At 46.2% G+C, this 20,204-nt stretch overlaps 1 protein-coding gene across 3 annotated transcripts in view; it reads left to right on the top strand.

The window, feature by feature from the left end:
* MAPK6 (mitogen-activated protein kinase 6) overlaps positions 1–20,204 on the top strand; it is a 72,438-nt gene that overhangs the window by 26,914 nt on the left and 25,320 nt on the right. The window contains exon 1 of one of the 3 annotated variants that reach the window (XM_054836289.1): positions 15,068–15,271. The exons of 1 other annotated variant lie outside the window; for it this stretch is intronic. The gene's annotated coding sequence lies outside the window, so the exon portion shown is untranslated. Of the gene's footprint in view, positions 1–15,067; positions 15,272–15,733; positions 15,987–20,204 lie in introns of those variants that run through there. One more of the 3 variants, XM_054836285.1, reaches the window with a different exon arrangement.

Here is a 20,204-nt window from a genome sequence, read left to right as displayed (position 1 = left end):
GAGGCATTGGCATTGAGCAACCCTGGGCACACCTTCCCCCCAACCCAAACACCCTGCCTGCGCACGCGTTGGTGCCCAGCTGCAGCAGAGCCCTGCCACCGCCCCATGGTGCCACTGGCCCTGTGGTGCCCATAGCCCCCACGAGGCAGCCCCCAGCAGAAGCAGGAGCAGCGGCACTGAGCCCCAACCTGGCTTCCAGAGCTGGGGATGTCAATCCAGCAGCTGCTCCAGTGCTAAGGCAATCAAACCCTTAGCACTGGGGCTGGATCCAATGCCAAGCGGCTGCTGGAGTCGTGCTAGGCATGGCGTTAGCTGGAAGCGGGAGCTCCCTTTGCAGAGAAATGTGTGTATTCATGTGTGCCTGTGTGTGCACTTGCATGCCCAAGACATCAAATGGGTTTATTTATATTTGGATTACCACCTATTTTCATGCATTTAAACATTGCCAGCTGTTTTAATGATGGCTGCAGCATATCAGCTGCTTCTGTTTTCTCCCAGACTTATTATTTTTCCCACTGGTTGTTCTATTTCATGAGTGCTACAGTGCAGTTCCTTTCACACAAACAGTCTCAGGTAGGAAATTGTAATGTAGACTATATATTTTAAGCATTACTTAATTTGGACTGGCAGGATCCTGGGTTTGTTAGAGCAGAGAGAGACCTCATAGCTGGGATCAGCTAGCTACAGGGGCTGAGGCAGACTGAAAAAGAAGAGTATATTATCATCTCTGGGAGATTTAAAAAACATATGCCTTCCCTCCAGTACTCCAGACTATTGAGCTTTATCAGTTTTACTGCAAACTACAAATGCTTTTTGTGTAATGACAGCTCTTTAATTAGAACTTGGAAGCAATATCATCTGCTGATTATAGCATGGTCCAGCATGTTCATATTCCTCAGTTTTATTTCCAGCTCTGCAACTAAATTGTTGCATGCCTCAAGGCAAGTGACTTCACCTCTCAGTGTCTTTACTTCCACAGATGGGATTAAAATCTCTGCTGGAGATCCCTGGACAGAACCTGCTCAGGTGGCACAGTCTTGGGTTACTTTTCCATCCTGTGCATGTTTGGGAACCCATGTATCAGTCCAGTGAATGAGGGTTTGGGATTTGCCTTGTCCAGGCATACCCTGTGAGATACTCCAGGTTTGAACAATGGAAATTTTATAGGCTTCAATTAACTGGCTGGGCAAGAAACAACAGCTTCGCAGTAATGAGTTCTCACTTGCATGGAATGCCATTTAGTGTCTGATCTCTCCTCGCCAGAGAGATATTAAAATCTGTCGATCCAGAGTGCATTTCTAGAGTGATGAAAAAGGGGAAAAACCCTCTCAGTTTGAAGTGATCCTCAGTTCTGTTCGTAAAAGGTTTTGTTTTTTTTCCCAAGAGGGATATTATATACTAGTGATTATGGAAAAAATGAAGCAACGCAGTTCAGAGACAGACAGCACGGCTAATTCTGCTGTCTGCAATCTTTCCCCCCACCTTGGAGGGGATACTGATGTAGATGAAGGAAGATGAGAGTGGCTGCTGTGACGCCTCTCTTTAAACCCTTCCTTTTGGGATTGCCAGTTTGAACAACAGGAACAGAATATCCTTACAGCCAAAGGTAGCAGAGTGCTGTGCAGTCCCATAGCACGTCACTGCAGTCCCTTTCATTAGGGATTTCAAATGCCGGCAATGGAAGACTCTTTTAAAATAGCCCCAGTCACTAGATCAAACTGGGGCAAAGTCAGAAGGGAAGCACACAAGGAAACAGAGGTCAGATCAGTACTGAGAAGTGGCAGAAAGGACAGTAAATTAGTGTTATGTATGCTTACGGGCAAGCAGTGGTGTAAATCACAACAAGCGAGTTGCAATTTTTTTCTAGTCTTAAAAATGTTCCCAAAATCCGTGAGTACAGCATCACAAACCGCCTGATATTTTGTAATGCCGCAAACACTGACCTTAAAAGACACCAGAAATCTCACTGGGAGTTTTATCCGTTTGCAGTGGAAACATGAGGTCTTTAATAGTAAGAATGTTTCAATAACTTTCCGGGATTTTTTCCACATTGGCACAGCTGTTCCCTGACAGATTGCAAAAGAGAGGAATTCAGTAGTAACAGCTTGATCCTGCAGGATGCTGAAGCCTTTCTGCCCAGGGCTGCGTGCCCTCAGCCCCTACCCAGAGCAGCTCAGCGTCTCACAGGATTGCTCAGCTTTTTGCAATGTGGAGACTTTCTTACCCACTTGGCCCTGCCACTGACTTTTCTATTTCTGTGGAAATGAGCCAAAACTGGTGCCATTATCTGAAGGGACTCATTAGCCCTTCTGTCTAGGAAAGGGCTCGGTATTGTGGTGGGAAAGCTGTTGAGTGATGATACGACTTGAAAATTCATGCCTGAATTTTTCCTTAGAAAAGCAGCGTCTCAATGCTAGATTTAGTAACAATGGTAGTAGCATAGCGGAATTGTTTATTACGTTGTATTAAGGTTATGTAGAGGAAATGTCAAGGGAAATGACTTCCTCCCCCTGTTTCTAAAGCTACGTATAGACTCCAAATGGGTGTTTATTCTGATAGACTGTAACAGTTTGGGAAGGGATGATTTTTTTAGTTGATTAAATAGAAAAAAAAAATCGCTGTGGCCGGCATGATCAATGTTAATTAAACCCCTCATTCAGACATAAAATAGCCACTATTGCATAAGCAGTCCCTGGCTTTACCCATACAGCACTAATAGAGTCAATGGTAAAGTTCTTGCCAGCTTTCAGGGTTTCACGCTGTTCCGGCCCTTCCTGGTATTTGCTGCCTCACATGTCAGTGTATTGCAGAATCCTCTGTTGTTCAAAAGAAGGCAGAAAACATGTTTTCTCTCTTTTCGCCCCGGCCTTTCCTTGTCAGAACAAGGGAGAAAAGCAGGAGGCTGAAGCAAAACAAACATGAGCAGGGCAGGATGATATTTGGTTACTTTGGGTGGAACTTAGCTGGAGTGAACTGCTCACTGGTTTTAATACAGCTGTAGTAGTCTATGTAAGAGAAAGACATCCCCACTTCCCGCACAGCACCCCCAGGCTGCTGCTGCTCTGCCCTGGGAAGGGCTCTGCCCTGTGCAAAATGATGCTTTCCCCAGAAACAGACCCAAACTGCTGCATGGTGTTGGAGCTGGGAATGGTGATTTTGCTCCTTAGCTGATCCAGCGCCCAGCAATCCCACCGCCTTGCAGCACAGCATGTCCCTCCGTGCTTTGGCACTGCTGCCAAATTCACTGCTGCCAAAGCACGGCCAAGGGGAGAGCAGAAATCCAACCCCTCCCTGTCTGATTTGGGAAGTCCCGTATCTGACGCCATAAGGGACCCCTCGAAGAACCTATGCCACAGGCCAGACCATCGCGGGCGAACACCTGCGCTGGTAGAGAAGCGTTGTCTCCCTCGGCAAGGACACACGAACTGGCGTTGCTTGTGTTCCCACTGCATAATCAGACAGGACACCTCCAGTCACCTGCTGCAGGGAGTTTAAACTGATCAGGGTGGTACTTTTCAGCCGCTGGAATGGTAATTTTTTTTAATTGCTCCAACTTGATTGCATGCAATCATCTGCCCTTCAAGGAGAAAATGCAAGGAAGGATGTTTTAACACTGAGGTCAACCTCTTCTAATTACTCCTCTAGGCCTACTTTGCAAACTTCCTATGTGGCTGGTGTTGAAACTCAGACGAGCATTTACCCGAATGGAGGCTGCTTTTGCTGGCCTTCCCTAACCTCTTTGTCATTAACTATAGAAATTAATGTAGGGTTTCAGCTCACACATATATAAAAAATAGATATACAGCACAATGTTGGATTGCATACACTGAATTATATGTGTAACCAAGTGGGTCATATCCTACAGTACTGTTGTTCCTGTGATGATTTTTAAAACATAAAGCCATGTGTAAGTAACTTCAAACGTAAACCTCACTTTGGTTTGTTTTGGGGTTTTTTTCCTCAATAAAAGCTTTTCAGAAATGAACCGCAACACCTGGCTTTGAAGCTGTTGGTGTGACGGGACATGATGTTGCGCTGATTGAGTGACCGCGGGGCTAGGAGCAGCCGGCCCTGTCTCGGGTGCTCCCGGGGACCTGCCACCCTCGCTGCGGGGCTTCCTGCTCCCCCGGAACTCATTTCCTGGCTCTGCGAAGCAGAGCTTGTTCTTTCCCTCCTCCTCACAGCAGCGTGACCTTGCATGTTTATTTTGAAAAGCTGTCTGCAAAACTCTTTAGGGTTGTTCTCTGTTGTAAGGGGAAAAATTAAAATCAAGTAAACAGTAGCCTTTTAAAAAAAAAACCAAACCAAACAAAGCAAATGATTTTGCTTTGTGTAGCAGAGTGCACTGGCTTCTGCATCTGCAAAGGATAACGGTTACAGATTTTTCCAGCATAAAGTGACTTAGGGCTTAAATTTGTCCCATAAGTCCCTAAGGCCAGGTCTACATTAGAGGCTTATGATAATAAGGAAACGCTGGTTAAAGAAAAGATTTCTGCTATGCCATTTCTGTATCATTAAAATCCCATTGTAGGTGTATAATTAAATCAACATGATTTTTTTCTTGTTTAGGTTATTATTTTACTTACTGAACTGGGAGATGCTCTGCCAGCAAAAGTACTCTTACTAGGAAAGTTTATGATTTTTACTGCATTGAGGAAAATGTGGTGTTAGAGACAGGGCTGTTATGTCAAAGCTTTTTTTAGTCTAGACTGTGTCTTCAGACCAGAGATTTAAGAGTACTTTGAAGAGCAGGTAGTTGCCAAACTGCCTTTAGCAGCCTGACTGCTGGGGAGCAAAGCCCGTCGACTGTTAGTGTCACTTCTGACAAGGTGACCGCCTGTTTGTGCCACCCAGCAGCGTTGGTCTTGCCGATGAAAAACAAATTCTGTTAGAGATGGGATACACAGTCTTTCCTACAGAATTATCAGCATCAAAAGCATGGAAAGATGTATTTCATTTACATCTACTGCTTAAGTGAATAGCGTAACTGAGGTATCAAAGCAGCTTTTGAGTGGAGAATCTGAGTACTCTTTTGATTCTGATTCAGCAAACTGTTTCAGCATATACTTATCTCTGCTATAAATCTGCCTGGTTAGAAAGGAGAGAACTGAAGTGTAGTAGCCAAATCTCCAATGCTGATTTAAGGCGTTTCTTCCCTCTGTGGTTTTCTTCTGTCTGTGGTTTATGGGGGGGTGGGGGGGAAGCACAGAGCAGCTTCTGGCTGTTCTGGCAGCCCTGAACGGTGACCGAGAGGCACAGAACGGCCTTTTATCCAGGGAGGAGAGCAGCAGACCCAGTATACAGGAGGGAGAAGTTGTTCCCACATTCCCCAAGGCTTGCAATGGTGTTTGTCAAGGGAGGTTTGTCAAGCCGCAGTCCTGCTCAGGGAGCCAGGGAGCTATTCCTGACGTGGGGTGTCCCATCCAAGTGCTATTGTGTCCTGTGTTTTTAGCATTGCTGAGTTTATAACAGATAAGGAGAACAGGCTGCTAAAAAGAGTAAGTGAAGTAGGCTCCCAGCTTGGATTACAACAGAGCAGGAAGGCACAAGGTCATGGCTGGAGCACGGGCAGACTGTGGGGTGCTCAACCCACAGGGTGGCCACAAAGCAGGGGGAGCAGAAAGCTCGTCAAGTGCCCATGCAAGTGTTGAAAAGGTTTATGGTCCTTATTCCCAGTGGGCAGCAAACAGATGTGGTAATTAAGGTAAAGAACCTCATCGTTACTTACAGGGATTTACATTCAGAAATGCTGACAGCTCAGGAACAGGTTTGATGGTTCAAGCGATAGATGGGCAGAGCTGCTGGCTGCACTGCGTACGGACTGCTGCTCAGACAAGGAGGGCTGGGCTCCTGACTTGATTGTTTTCTCTCTGCCTTACTCCTTCTCCCTGGAGCCCATGGCTGCTGTTTTCCTCACCAACCTGAAACCCTGTGCCCTGCCTGCAAGAGAGATTTGAATTTTGAGCAAACCTGTGGTAAGGTAGTTATTTTGGGCAGAGAGTCTGTAAAAGCCTGTGGTTTCAGCAGTTTTGCTTTGAGTTTTGGTTGGAAACGTGTGCTCAAAGCGAGGTTCGCATGCTGCAAAAGAACCAGGCAGAACTGTTTGCACAAACTTCTGAAAGTTAAAGTTTCAGATTTGTTCAGCCCCAGAACACACTCTTTTCGGTTCCCAGGGTGCTGGAGCATAAAGGTGTCTCTCAGCAAGAGCAGAGGCAGTGCACGTCCTTCTGCTTCTCATCCTTCTCCCTCTCCAGCCTTATCTCCTGGAGGTTTTATCTGAGGGGCCTCTGGCTGGCGTCTGGCTGGATCATTCCACCAGCAAGGGCACCCTAACCTCGTCCCCTGTGTGGCAGTGATCCCTCGTGGCGCACACTACCTGGCTGCCTGGTAATGCATTGACTGTCAGCCCTTGGGGGTGGCCCTGGCTGAGGAGATGGGGGTGATGGGACAGGCTGCTCAGCCTCTGGAGGAGTGGTGGAGGAGAGAGGTAGGACAGAGCAGACGTGATCCTGCCGGGGACATTCAAATCTGAGGGCCTGCTGAAGACCAGGGGAATTGCATGGCTGGGTCTTTTAAAGGCAAAAAGGGTGGGGGCGTGGGATTTCAGTCCCAAACTTCCCTCTGACTATGGGAGCCATGAATGGTTAAGGTGGACATCTGAGAAACATGGGAACAGTCAACCCTCTTTAGTGGGGATGATGATAAGGAGCGGTAGCATGGCCTGCAGCAGTCCTGCTGCTTATCTGTATGGTCCTGCAGACTTTTTGGCCCTTTTGGTTGTGTGTGTTGACTATAGTGGTTGAACCTTAGAGACTCTTGACCTGCTTCTCTTTGGCTGTGGGCCTGTTGCTGGTTCCCAGATAGTTACTGGTCCTGCCGTGTGGGTAGTATCTGGGCTCCTATCAAGCTTTAATTTTGAAAGGGCTGTATATCGCTGAGCTTGATCTTTATTTAAATGTTAATCCACTGGCAGGTCACAGATGCAGTTTTCTTTCCCTTTCCCTGCCCTGTAGTCCTGGTTGGATGCCTTGGCTGCGTGCTGGAGGATTTCTCCGTGTCCTGTGAAGGATGAGGTTGTGGCTGTGCCCTTTATTCCATGACAAGTTCAGTAACTTTTGGAAGTGCTTGGGCTGAAGTTTGTGATTAGGAAGGAAGGGACCCAAGTGCAGGTGGTGGGCCTCCATCCCCCGCCTCCCTTCCTTGCCTTCCCAGCCCCAAGGGAGAAGCAGTACCGGTCTCAGGACTCTGTGCACCGTCCAAAGTCATGTAATAGCTCCGTCCTGTAACAGGTTAAATGAAGAGCCAACTATTAATACTACAAAGCGTGGGAGGAGCCTGTTTGATTTGAGATCCAAGTATGCGGCATGTTTCTAATTGTCATTGTGTGTGTCCATCCCTAAAGCCACCCCCTCTCCAAACACACAAATGGAGCATCTAGAAGAAAGGAGCTCTGTGACTTCCCAAGCTGAGGACAGACACTGCTTCATTTGTCCTCCTCCAGCGTGCTCTCCATGCTGGAGCTGGAAGTCATTAACTGGCATGTTTCCACTTACTTGGGACTCTGATCTAAGCTTATTATGGCAGAGTTTCCTCTGTGGATCTGCGCAGTGCTGGTTTCACTGCTGCCCTGATGAAAGAATAACTGTTTCACAGCTTAAACACTACCTCTTTGCTTCCAGTGTGCCCTTGTGACCCACTCAGAAGATATGGGCTTAATAAGGCAGGATCGTAGGTACGTACAGTCCCACCTGCATGGTGGGAAGGAAGTGTGTGCCTGTTTAAATGGGAAGCTGTCTGGGATACAGGAAATCTGCTCCGGAACAGGCAGCACGGGAGGGCCCTAGCAGTATATATGAGCCATATGTAACCAGGAGCATTATTAAGTATGTTTGTTATCCCAAGGGACAAAATGAGGAAATGAGCCCCATTCATCTTTGCGATCAGTGAGATTTTGTCTGAGCAAGTGGGGTAGGACTCAAGATGTTGACTAACCTTCTGGCAAAAGCAAGGATTAAAATAAAAAAGTGTAATGCTGCACCAACTCTACCTGTAGTAAACTCAGTAGATGGGGACAAATGGTTTTAAAAGTAGGATATCAAAAGCAAATCTGTGACTAGGTGGTCCTGGAGAGATTTAATTGAGGGTTATCTAAACTGTTTATCCTTTGCCAGGGGTAAGGAGAGCCAGGAATAAACCAATGTGTGCTTTGATTGACAGTTAATGGCTGCATTCAGTTCTGTCCCTTATCTCACCATGAGAAATGGTTATTGAACAAAGCCCTATCCAGCCTGGGTGTATAAACGTATTAAACAGTTTCCATTTGAACTTGATATGCTGATCTAAAGTATTCTGTAAGTATACAGGTACATACCACTAGTGATAGCATCAGGTTCAAAAAGGAAAAAATTCCACATCATTCTAGCTATTGTAATAATCACTGAGGGTAGCTACGGTCTCCCTGAGAATAGCTGCTATTTTGTTTTACTGAAAGCACATTTGTATACAGGATTTTATGGCACTTTAAGCTGCTTGATCCTCATGCACAATACAACCTTTGTTGAATTCTTTCCCTTCCTTCTTTCCCTTTCCTCTTTCCCCTGTTCCCCTTCCCTGTAACAGTTGTATGTTCTATAGTTTCAGCTCCTGAGAGAGGCTTTGCTACCTTCTTCACTAGCCTTAGGCACTGTTCATTTACAGGCTCAAGACTGAGCCAGCTACAGTGAAGATGTGGCAGAAATATCTCCACATTTGGGGTGGTGTAGCTGTTGTGACTGTTACACTTCCAGCCTCTGAATATATACATCCAAACCTCTTGGGTCAATTCAGTATGCAGCAGGGCGAATTGCTCCTTATGGATTTACCTCTCAAGACTGGGCATGTACAGCAGGCACTAACATTATCTCTTATGTGCAACCACCTATTTTCAGAGAACTTGTAGGACTGTATAAGGATGGTCATGTCTATGCTGCCCTGTTACAGCTTCCTCCCAGCTGTGACCTTAAGGCTAAATGTTTTACCGTCCAAGTTGCTGAAATGACTTTAGCTGGGCCAAGAAAGGGCTGTAAGGGAAGCTGAGCGGGTAAAGCAGGTAGAGCAGAGAGCTGGGTTTCTCAAGCAATATCTCAGCCTGCTTTAGCATCTCTGTTGAAAGTATGAGAGCTGCTGGTGCTGAAGGCAAAATAACAAGAGTTCAGCCACAAGCTCTGGAAGGAGATGTCAGCCAAGACAGTATTCCATAGATAGCTCCACTGACAACTCCTTCGTGCTGAGCTGGTAAAAAGCTGAGGACTCGCCAGGTGGCCAGCACCCAGCAGGCAGAGCAGTCCACGCAGGTGGCAGTGCTGAGGCCCAGGTGCCAAATCTGCAGCATTATCTGCCTGTGGTGGGTGCTCCAGACTGAGGTACTTGGCCGGGCAGTAGCAGCTCTCATAAGTAGAAGTGCTAACTGGACATTAAGACAGCCAAGGGCCATAGGGCTTTTCCGTTGGATTTCTTCTGCTGAGCCTTGCAGATTGGCACTGGACACCTCTTAATAGGCATGCCCAAAATCTGAGTCTCACACCTGGAAGCACGGTGCAGCTTAGGGCCCTTTGTTACCTTGTGCCAGGACATGGCGTGTACTTTGTTCCCTGCGTCCCTTAGGAGCTGCCCAGGGCCCCTGGGGGCACAAGCTCCAAAAAGAAGTCAGGGCACAAGGGAGAGAGGGACCTGCTCGTGCCAGACCTGGCCAGCCCTGGTGAAAGCTTGGGGCTCTCCAGGGAGCTGCGGACTCTGAGCTGTGCGAGCTTGTTCCCATAAATTGACCTAATCTCTCCTTGGCTGTCCTGGTTGTGCTGTGACTAGTGTGTGCAGGTTGCAGGCAGAGGGCTGGCTTCTGAGTAAGAGTGGGGGTTTTGTTTGTTGGCTTTGGCTTTTTTTCTTTCTCCTAGTGCAGTACTGTCAAGTCTGGGCCAGCTCGAAGGGCTGCAACAGCCTTTCTGCAGGAGGCTGTGAGGTCTACTTGCACTGAAGGAAAAGTGGAGTTTGTTTTGGGTTGTTTTTCAATGAAAAGAAAAATATTTTCCTTTTTTTTCTGGATCAGTGCTCTTTATGCGAACATTAAACTGGCTTATTTTTCCTGCCCCAGCCCTTTCCACAAAACACTCTTCAATACTTGTCTCTTTTAACAACTTCTCTTGCTCGAGTGAAGCATCCTAATTACAAAATACCTCTGGGCTGCTGGCGCGAGCTTGGCAAAGCCATGCAGCCCTCCTGAGATAGATACCTGTGCAGGGCAATGCCACCAGGTGTAAAGCTCCTCTGGAGATGAGGCAGAGAGATCTGGTCCTCTGCTTGGTTTGTACCCCAAGAGTAAGGGTCTGAACGAGGCTTCCTTTTCTGGGCTTGCTAGCAAAAGTGAATAGTGTGGCATGGGCTTGTCAGCACAGCCAGGCTGCGTATTATTGCAGGTGGAAGAGAGAGAATTGTGGGTGTGGAGAAGTGTGGGTGTAGAGAAACTACTCAGTGGAGGGGTGAGGTTGGAAGGAGTGGATAGGGAAGAGATAGAGGCATAGGTGTCAATTAGGATACTGGTGAGGTGGCTCCTGCCCATGTGCTGCTCTGGCATCATGCATGACCTTCTCCTGGGCAAACCCTCTCTGGTGGGGTTGTTGGAGTGAGGAGGGGTATCCCAGAGCATCTCACCCTCTGAAACCCTCAGGAATTTATCACAAGGTCCTGGATCTCTGTGGAGCAACAGCCCTGGTGTCTCCAGCATCACGGTTCCTGCCCAGCAGCAATAGGTACAAATTTGTGCCCTGTCTCACTGCAGACACAACTGAACATGTCATGGCATTGAAGTACGTGCCACCCATGTCACTCAGCCTCAGAGACCTCTGAGGTGACAGTGGTGCTACTGGACTTGCTGGTGCTGCCCAACTGTGCTACCGACTGCTAGGCATGGCTGTGTCCAGGGAGCTCTGTCAGGGACACATGTTGTGTCACAGAGGGGGTGGCCTCTGTGGTCCCATAGCCAGCTGGTTCTGCAGCGGGCATCTGCCCTCGCTTTCCTTGGCAGCGTATTTCTCCTCTTCCTCCCCAGCCCCTGAAGCCAAAGCTCTTCTGAGTGTGCTGGAGCAGCAAGATCCCTAGGTGATGGCAGGCAGGGCCCCTTGCGTCAGGCAGCACCGCTGCCAGGCTGTTGGGGAAACCGAGCATCCTTGGATGAGGAAGAGATGGTGCTGGCACCATCTGCCCCCTCTCACTGTATGTAGTGCCCAGTACAGACAAGGAAGGAATGACAGTTGCTTTCCCCCATCTGCTTCTTTAAATGTAAGTGCTGCGTAACTCAATCTCGAACCTCAGGGAGGTGTGCTGAAAATACGAGAGTCCACAGCGAGGTCACTCATGGGTCACGAAGCAGCAAAACACGGTCTCTGCCACCACGAGGCAGGGAAGGAGGTTAATGTTTCACAGTGTAGTTAGCTGAGCAGAGTAGCTCTGTCAGTGTTTCACTTGGTAGAAATTATTTATTGACAAGGAGGGTTTCCAGACTGTCCTAAGGAAAATTCTTTGGGAACTGTTGGGATTTCTTCCAAGGTAAGAGGAGCTATTTGGATCATGAGTTGAAAACTGACCCAGGGATGCACACTCCCGTCAATCAGTTACATTTAGGAAAGGAAAGATTAAAAAACTCTGAGGCAGAGCCAAGCACTTAAAAGGCAGAAGTCTTTGCATTGATTCCAGTGGTAAAATGCCAAGCCTTGCCATTTCCTGGACCAAGTGCAGAGAAATGAAAAATATGAATAGGCCAAATACTGCGATCCTCATTACAGAAAAGGGCCACTTGAGAGTACCTAAGATCTGGCCTCTCATCAGGGAGATGATACAATAATTGAGGAAGCTCTCGTTGCAGTCCTCAGCCATAGCCTTGTGCTTAGCATCCTCAGCAGCCTTCTTTCTCCTCATCTGCCAGCTTTCTTTTTGTTTCCGTTCCAATTTAAAAAAAAAAAGAGACGAAACTACTTGCTCTATTTTTAATCCTATTTGTCTGTAGATAAACTGCATGTTAGATGATTCATAGATCTTTATCACTTCATAAAGTTTAGACTATAAAAAACCTACCCCTCTTTTTTTGACTGATAAACAACTATGTGAGCCTTGCTGCTGTTACTCAAAATCAAAGTTAGACACAGCACTTCTGAGAGCATTTGTTAGCTCAAGTGGGGCATGTGGCCTTTGCAGAGCCAGAGGGGAGTTTGTCCACTTGTGTGGCCTTCAGGAAGCACGACTGCCCGGTTTCATCTAGAAAGACTGAGCTATGGAGCCCATGTGGTTAAGGAAATGTTGGGCATGGACGCAGGCTGTGTTTGACCGTGCTGGGGCAGGGCCCAGCACTCTGCATCTGGTGCTCGTAACTTTAAACCCTAGTGCTGCTGATTAAATTAGAGTTTGCATGTGATGAGGATTTGGGGTTTCTGGTGACAGCATGGCTCTTCACACTGACCCCTTTGTTCCTGGGGCAAGCGCAGCGGCCAGCCTGGCAGTGAACTCTTCTATGTCCGTGAGTTGCTCGGTGACTGTGGTGCGGGCCTGAAGCTTGGTTATAGAGAAATGAATAAATGAATGGTGTGGTATCTCCTGAGTTAGGAGTTAGGTTACTTCTCTTGAAATGAGACTCGCTAGGTAACGAAGCTGACTGCCATTGACCAATCTTTGAATTTTGTACTCAGTCCTTCTCTAATTGGCACATGTCTTCTCCAAGGTGAATGGAGGCTACCCCCAAATCCCCAGAAAAGGAATTTCAGCACCAAAGTGCACCCAAGGACACTTGAGAAATCAGTGGTAGCCTCCTTGGGCAGTTAATAATGTATTTTAGAAACAAAAGAATTGGATGAATTTGCTTTTTTTTTTTTTTCCCCTCTCTTTCTTTTTAACTAAGAGCATACGTTGGAATGGCGTGGCATTTGGGCAGACACGGGACAAAGCCTGAAAAAGCCTTGACCGCAAAGGTACTTGGACAGAGAAGCTGGAGCCTCTTCTGAACCACGAGCATGGATTTGGATTAAACTAGCAACTTCTTCTGTCACTGGAAGAAGAACAAATCCAAGCCTGGGCTTCTGGGCCTCCTCAAAATTTGTACATTGATCTGGTTGCCACCAAGCCCAGCTGGAAATTGACAGTTTTCCATAAAGACAGTATAAAAGCTGTTGCAATGGGGTATTCTAAAGAAGCTAGCAAATCTGTCAGTTGACCCAATCTCTACCTGAAAATGTTTATTTTCTATCACACATTCACTTTCAATTAACAATTCAGTGGTTGCAAAGACTTTTAAACTTTTGTCCACAGTTTTTCTTCTGATTTAAAATTAGCTTTCTCTCCTTGTTAAAGTATATTACTATGCTTCATACAGTTGCTTTTTAAAATGCAGACTAAAAAGGAGGAGGGAATAGTAGTGAGACCTCTTTGGCTTGCTAACCTTTTCAGGCTACCAATGGAAAACTGGAGGCTGCTCTGCAGATTCTTTTAGCAATTGTGTATGAATGCTTTGAAATATGGACAACTGTTTGCACAAGGAGGATTTTTGTTCTGAAATAATATGTGTGCATGTAGTGTGGAGGAGGATGTACAAGGAGGAAGGGAGTGAGTTTGACTTATCTTAAATCATGTTTGGTACTACTAGTAGAGAGAGCAGCAAATATTTTGCATTCCAGCGGACCAGACCCAACCCCTTCATGCAGAAAGAGAGATTTGTTACTTCAGGGACTCTTCTGCTTCTTCCAGTATTTTTCCTCAACTCTTCTGTGGCCAGTGACACAACTCACCATCCAAGCTGGTTGAAGACTGAGCCCTCCGATAGCTGAGATACTAGTGAGGGAGCAGCTTTGGGAGTGCAAATGGTCTTCAACCTCACAGTAATTACATGATACTTGTTGGGGCTGGAGCTGTCACTAGAGGCTGACACAGAAGCTCAAGGAACTGGAGGATGGCTTCTGCTCCCCACGTGATTGGGAACATGTGATTCCCAGCTGGGAGTGCTAAGGGGTAGGTGGCTAATTCCAGCCTCATGGATCCGTCCTACCCATGAGGCAGCATGGCAGTGGAGCTGGAGGGGAGGGCTCTGCTGGGGTTTAAAGCCAGTGTGGCAGGTCTGTTCTTCCAGCACTCCCAAAATCCAAGGAGGAGCCCAACCTCTCCTGCATTAGCGTAATTACTAACACAGAGAGGAGATCATCCTCTTGCACACCCCTGCCATCTACTCATGAGCAGTCTTGATCAATATTCCCCGTTTTGTCAATGTGCCCAGGGATCTGATTCTGCTTTATGCACAAATGTTTGTTGCAAGTTATGAAGACCAGTTTTAAATGGTCACTCTACTGGGACACTGACAACGCATATGGAGATCTGATGAGTGGTGTTTTCTGCAATGTATTAATAACACAAATCCTGTTGTACAGGATGCAACAGATAAAACCTCTGTATCAGTCAGCTAAAAATAATATCAACATTAACTCATGCTGTTTGCAAACTTGATCTTGAAGGATTAGGCTAATTAAATGAAGGAGGGAAATGTCTCTTCCTGACTAGGAGAAAATAGAAAAATTTCTGATGAAGAATTTACCTTGGTGTGCTTAGAACTGATGCTACTGCATGAGTCTAGCATCTCTTAACGGTTGTACTTTGTGTCCCTTCTATTTTCATGCTGGGCACTATGCTGAATGCTTCTCTGTGGATTTGTTCTGTTACAAACTATTTGTTATTTAGCCTCATGGCCGTTTCTGGAGTCTCTGTCTGTATTTCTGGTTAAACGGGTGCTCATTAACTTTATAGATTTATATAGCCAACAAGGCGATGCTCAGCTGGGGGTGTCATAGAAACACTCTTTCTGCTAACAGGGAGGACTTGTACAGAATTAAAAAGAAAAACCCAACCCTCAAAACTAGCATGTGAGAGGTGTGTTTATATTGAATTGTTGGATAAAGTTGTGCAACCCTATATGCAACCAAGCGTGGTCAGGCTGCCTCTCCTGCCAGAGATGCCACCCACATCTGTCTGGGTTATGCCTGCATCAGCTTTTTCCTCCAGCCCTCCACCTTGTGCTGAGCCTGCTGTTGCTGGGTGTTGCTGCTCTGCCTCCTGAAGCTCCCCCAGGCTCCCTGGGGCTGAGGCTCTGCTCCTCGCAACACCCCCTCGGGCAGGCAGCCACTCCTGCTCCTCCTCAGGTGCCACAGGTCTCCTGAGCCTGCCCGTGCCAGAGACCCCGATGGGCCAGGATGATGGAACAAGCCTGGAAGTAAGTAAGCCCTGACTGAAGAAATGGTTTTTATCAACATGTCTGTAGATAAATGGCAAAGTACAGCAGCGGTTCAGCAATTGGCGAGGAAGTGCCAAGCGAGGGTCCTGCGGGCAGCTCTTTCCAGGAAGCATAGAAGCTTGCTGGAAATCTACTGAAATCCAAGAAACACCACGTCCAGACCTAGAGCACTGGTTGCCAGATCAATTTATTCATTAGGTAATGTCTTCTTCTGAGAGTAGAAACAAAATTTAACTTTCAGTAGTAAACCCAGGATAATTTCTAGACTTCTTCGGGGACCAGTTTGCCCACTTTTATTCATGAGGTAATGAAAACAAACCTTCCCACTCTGTAGCTCCTAATGCTCTTTCTGTATTGGTGCCCTATTTTTCTGCTTAAGGACAGGGAGGGACTGTTGAGTCACACACAATCTTGTGCCCTCCTCCTCCTCTCATTTAAATATTAATATGATGAATTATTACTAGAGTAACAGCTGTGCACTACTCATATCACAGCAACATAACCTTCCCCTCCTCATCGGAGCACAGCTATTCCTGACTCGCGTTTTCTGGTCGACCTTCTCACTTCTTCTGGATGACTTTTTAAAAATTACTTTGTTAGTTCTGGTGTGGTGTCATTAGGATAATTGTTTGTTCTGTTTTTTCTGCTTAAATATTAATGATACTGAGGAAGTCAAAAGATAGCTTCAGTAATGGTAAGTTAAATGTCTGTGTGTATTCTCCTGTGAGATCTGTTTGTTTAGAGAGAAAGAAATATAAAGGATTAAGGTCAATCTTTCTAACTAACACTTACAAACATTCCTCTCTCTTTGAGAATTACCAAAAAGCATTATATATTAGTCAGCTAGCATCTCTAGATAAAGCAGAGGAATACCTAACATTGTACCTAGAAGTACTGATGCATTGCATTCTCTGTAGATACAGTATATAAGAGAGACTGCTAATAAAATCATGAGACAACTCCAGAAAGACTGCTGAAAATAAGTATTTGGCATCAAAGAAAGCCGGGGAGGGAATATGAAGGAAAGATAAAACACCATGAGCTAGCTCATTACAATTGGAAATACCAAGGTAAAGCATTCCTGGGCAGATTTGGAAATGGTAGTAGATGTTAAGTGTTGTGGGTAAAGGTCCTCCTCTGCTGAGCACCTTTTGCATGGTTCTTGTGTTTGTGCATGAGCGTGTGTGTGCTTTACAAACCCTCAGGTTTTTTCTCTTTGAAAATGTCACTCCTTGGAGTACTTTTGTGCTGCAAAAGGGGTGGCTGGGTTTGTTGGTTTCTGGACCACTGCTGTGGAGGACTTAATGTCAGCAGGAGTGTGTAGAAATCAGGTTTACCACATTGGCCCAATTGCTCATATTTAGCATTGGATGAAACTTTCCCTACATTTCCTTGAATTTTAACTCACTGCTGTTGTCACTTAGGAAGAAAAAAATCTGAAATGCTCTTACAAAGATTTTAAAATGAAATGTCCGTATTTTGATTTGAAATTTTTCATTTTAAAATTGTTTAGTGAATCAGTGTTCTTGCAGTCAAACAAAATGCTTTCCATTTATTTGGTTTATTGGTTTGTTGGGGGTTTTAAGGAGCTCATAAAAATAATGGGGAGCCTAAAAAAATTAATCCCAGCTTACAAATAATGCCTGTCTTTTCCCACTCCTGAAGAAATTGGTAGAAACTTTTTTCCCAATCAATCAGCCTTACCAGTGACAAGAGAAAGGGAGGCGGGAGGCTGCTTCTACTGCCTGAGAACCCTTCCCATTCAAAATCAATGTCAAACCCTATTCCTGGTCACGGGTTGGGGAGAAGGAAGAGAGAAAACAGAGTACGGCAAAAATGTGTTTCTAAGTCATTGGCTGCTCTGATGGAATGCTAAAAGTAGTGCTGTTACTTCTTGAATAATTTTTCCACTCTGCTATTTTCTAAACAAGTACTTAGCTGGGAACAAAGAGCCCAATTCTGACTGTTTGCAATTCCCACTGTAGCCAACAAGGGTAAACTCATGGATTGGAACATGCTTATTACAACATAAATATATATATATATATATGTATGTTGGGTTTTTTCCCTTCTGTGTTCCGTTCCTCCTAAAATTTATGAGAGTTGGAATTTTTTTTTCTTCTCAATTTACCATTCACATCAGGGATTTTTTAGTTCTGGTGCAGGTTACTGTATTGCAAATTATTTGGCAAAACCTCTGCTTTTATAAAAAGCCTTTATACCTTGATAAACTTGTAGCATATCCCCCAGATAAAATCTCATTTTAAACAGTCCCTTCAGATGATTATCTGCAGTGATTGCAAATGAACCTTGTAGCAATCTCATAACAACTGTCCTCGTGGACGGAAGAGAAACCTGCTGTCAGAACTACAAATAATTTACGTAACCCAATTTAAAGCTCTAACAAAATGTTCCCTTGTTAAGAGGATTGTTATACTTAACGTGTGAGATGAAAATACTTTCTGAAGGTCAGGAATGCACAGAAGATAGATTAAATCTCTCAAAAAGACAAAAACCAGGTTTTTACCAGAAGTTTTTCCTCTGTCAGACATTCAACTTGGCATTCTCAGAAGCTTATATAAGCACAGCTTTATTCCTGCAAGTGCTGTGTTTGCTCTGCAGAGGGAGAGGAGCCTCAGAGCTTCAGTTCTGCACATGGAAAAATATAACTGAAGGTAGACTGGGGACTCAGGCTATTTTTTGCCACCACCGGCAGCATAAATAAGTTTGTTTTAAAGAGCACAAGGGTGGATTCGGGGATGCGTTTCCTAGATTCTGCCTGCTGCAGCTGCCAGCATTATGCTGAAGGACCCCAGGCAGTTTGTGTACCTGCTGCAGGTGAGGCAGCCGCCCTGCAGCCGTGGGTGCCCAGCGGGGACCAGCCCAGGTGAGGTCCCACAGGCGGTGGCAGCGTGGGAGCGGGTGGGATCGCTGATGCACCACGGCATTAACCCACGTGTGCAGGAGTGGTGGGACAAAGCTGTCTCTGAGGTCTTCTGCTCATGACCATAGCTTGGTGAAGGTCCTGGGAGCTGACCTGCCTGCCACTGAATGACGGAGGGGTAAGGCAGACTCTGCTGAAGCTGGAGATGGGGGCTCTGAGAATTACAACTAACCCAGGCAAGGCATTGGGACACTGAGTTGTGCACTCCTGGTCTTCAGTGACTTGGTTGCTTATGCTCAGTTGGGAGTTAATGCTGTCTTCATAAAACTGTCAAACAGAGCCACAAAACCTGAATTTGACACATTGGAAAACAGCTTTGTGAGATCTAGCTTTTCAGAATAGGATCTGCAGGGTGGGGCAGGCCTTGAAATGCTTTTCACATAGGATACAGTGGAAATAAAAAGAAATTACAGCCTCTGTAACCATCAGAAAGTCAGGCTAATGTTGCTGTTGCCCCCATCCCCTGCACAGTTACATGTGGTTTCTGTCCGTCCCTCCAACCAGCCAAAACCTGAAATGATGGAGAAGCTGATGATGGAGATTATTTAAACACTTATCTCCCTCCCTCCTTCACTGTTGCATTCCCCTAGTTCCTGGGGAACCCTGTAACCCTGGATCTGCAACTTCTGCTCGCCCCGACACTGGCTGCCCCACAGCCCCATAACGTCGGGGTCTGCGCCCAGGACGCAGGGGAAGCAGCAGGGTTTGGGTGGTAGGAGAGGCTGCGTGACTGCGCGTCAGAGCAAAATAATAGGAAGAAGCTTTGTCCTGGAGAGTGGGATGTTTTCTTACAGGAAACAGCCTCCTGCTTTCCACCGCTGAGAGCCTTTTCCCAAAATACCTTTGCGAAGGGGAAAAGAAGCTTGAATAGGGCCCTCAACATCCCTGCAGTGAATGCCCTGTGGGGCTTCCCTCTGTCCCCCCAGCAACCTCTCACCAACCCACGGGGAGGACGCTGACAGGGCTATACCCTTCTCAGAAACTCTCTGGTCCACTTTTTTCCCCCTCCCTAATGTGTTCCTGTGTAGGAAGACCCTTTCACCACCACCTTCCCTGACAGCTAACAGCTTTCCAGCCCTGGGGACATCAGGAGAAGGCTGCCTGGAGAGGTGACGCAGCCCGTGTTAGCTTTCTGGGTACCTTCTGCTGGAGGAGAAGGTGTGAACGTGCCTGTTCCTTTGCCCAGGCAGAGCAGCGGTGATGGAAAGAGGCTGTACGTGTGGGGAGTGGTGGCATAGCAAAGCAGAGCATGGCTTTTGCAGCCCCTTGGTGGCTCGGGCAAGGCTGGGAAGCTCTTGTGTTGGGATTGCCTTGGTCTCAGTGCTTGCCTCGGTTTTGATAGACCGTGACTTTGCTGACAGCTAATTCTTTGGATGGAAGCATTTCTTGTGCCAGGTATATTTTCAAACCTGAACTTTGCTGAAACATTTTGCTCATATATTTTGTCATTTTACAAGAACCAGGGTGGAGAAGAGCATTGATTTTGCCTTACTTAGAAACAGGCAAACAAAAAGAAGTTTTTTAAAAGGCTCTTGCCTGTTCCAAATGAGGAGCACAGTCTTGAAATCCAGAATCAAAGATATGCATTTTATCTTTGTGGAAAATCTCTTGATACCTATGAACTGGAGACCTCAGGTTTTGCAGACTGGATAGATGTGGCAGCAGATAAATTCCCACGCTGTCTGTTGGTCCTGGGTGTGCTCCAGTCCAGTCAACTTCTGAACAGAAATTTTCCTGTGATTGCATCCATGGGCTGCTGCGGGCTCTGTTGGGTTTGGGCACCTTAATTGAATGTAAGTGGACTGTTCCTCCTATGCACTCCTTTTAGTAGCTCCTGTTGGCTCCAGTTAAGAAGTTGGAGGTAGCTACCTGACTCCTGTGCAGAAGAAACAAGGACTGAATAGGTAGGAAATTTTTAAGGAGCTGGTTGGGAGAAAAAGCTTGTAAAAATGAGATTTTAATTGGAAA

The sequence above is a fragment of the Grus americana genome, chromosome 10, assembly GCF_028858705.1.
Source record: "Grus americana isolate bGruAme1 chromosome 10, bGruAme1.mat, whole genome shotgun sequence".
Classification (NCBI taxonomy): Eukaryota; Metazoa; Chordata; class Aves; order Gruiformes; family Gruidae; genus Grus; species Grus americana.
The sequence above is the reverse complement of the archived record's forward strand: the minus strand, read 5'-3'. Positions and strand labels throughout refer to the sequence as shown.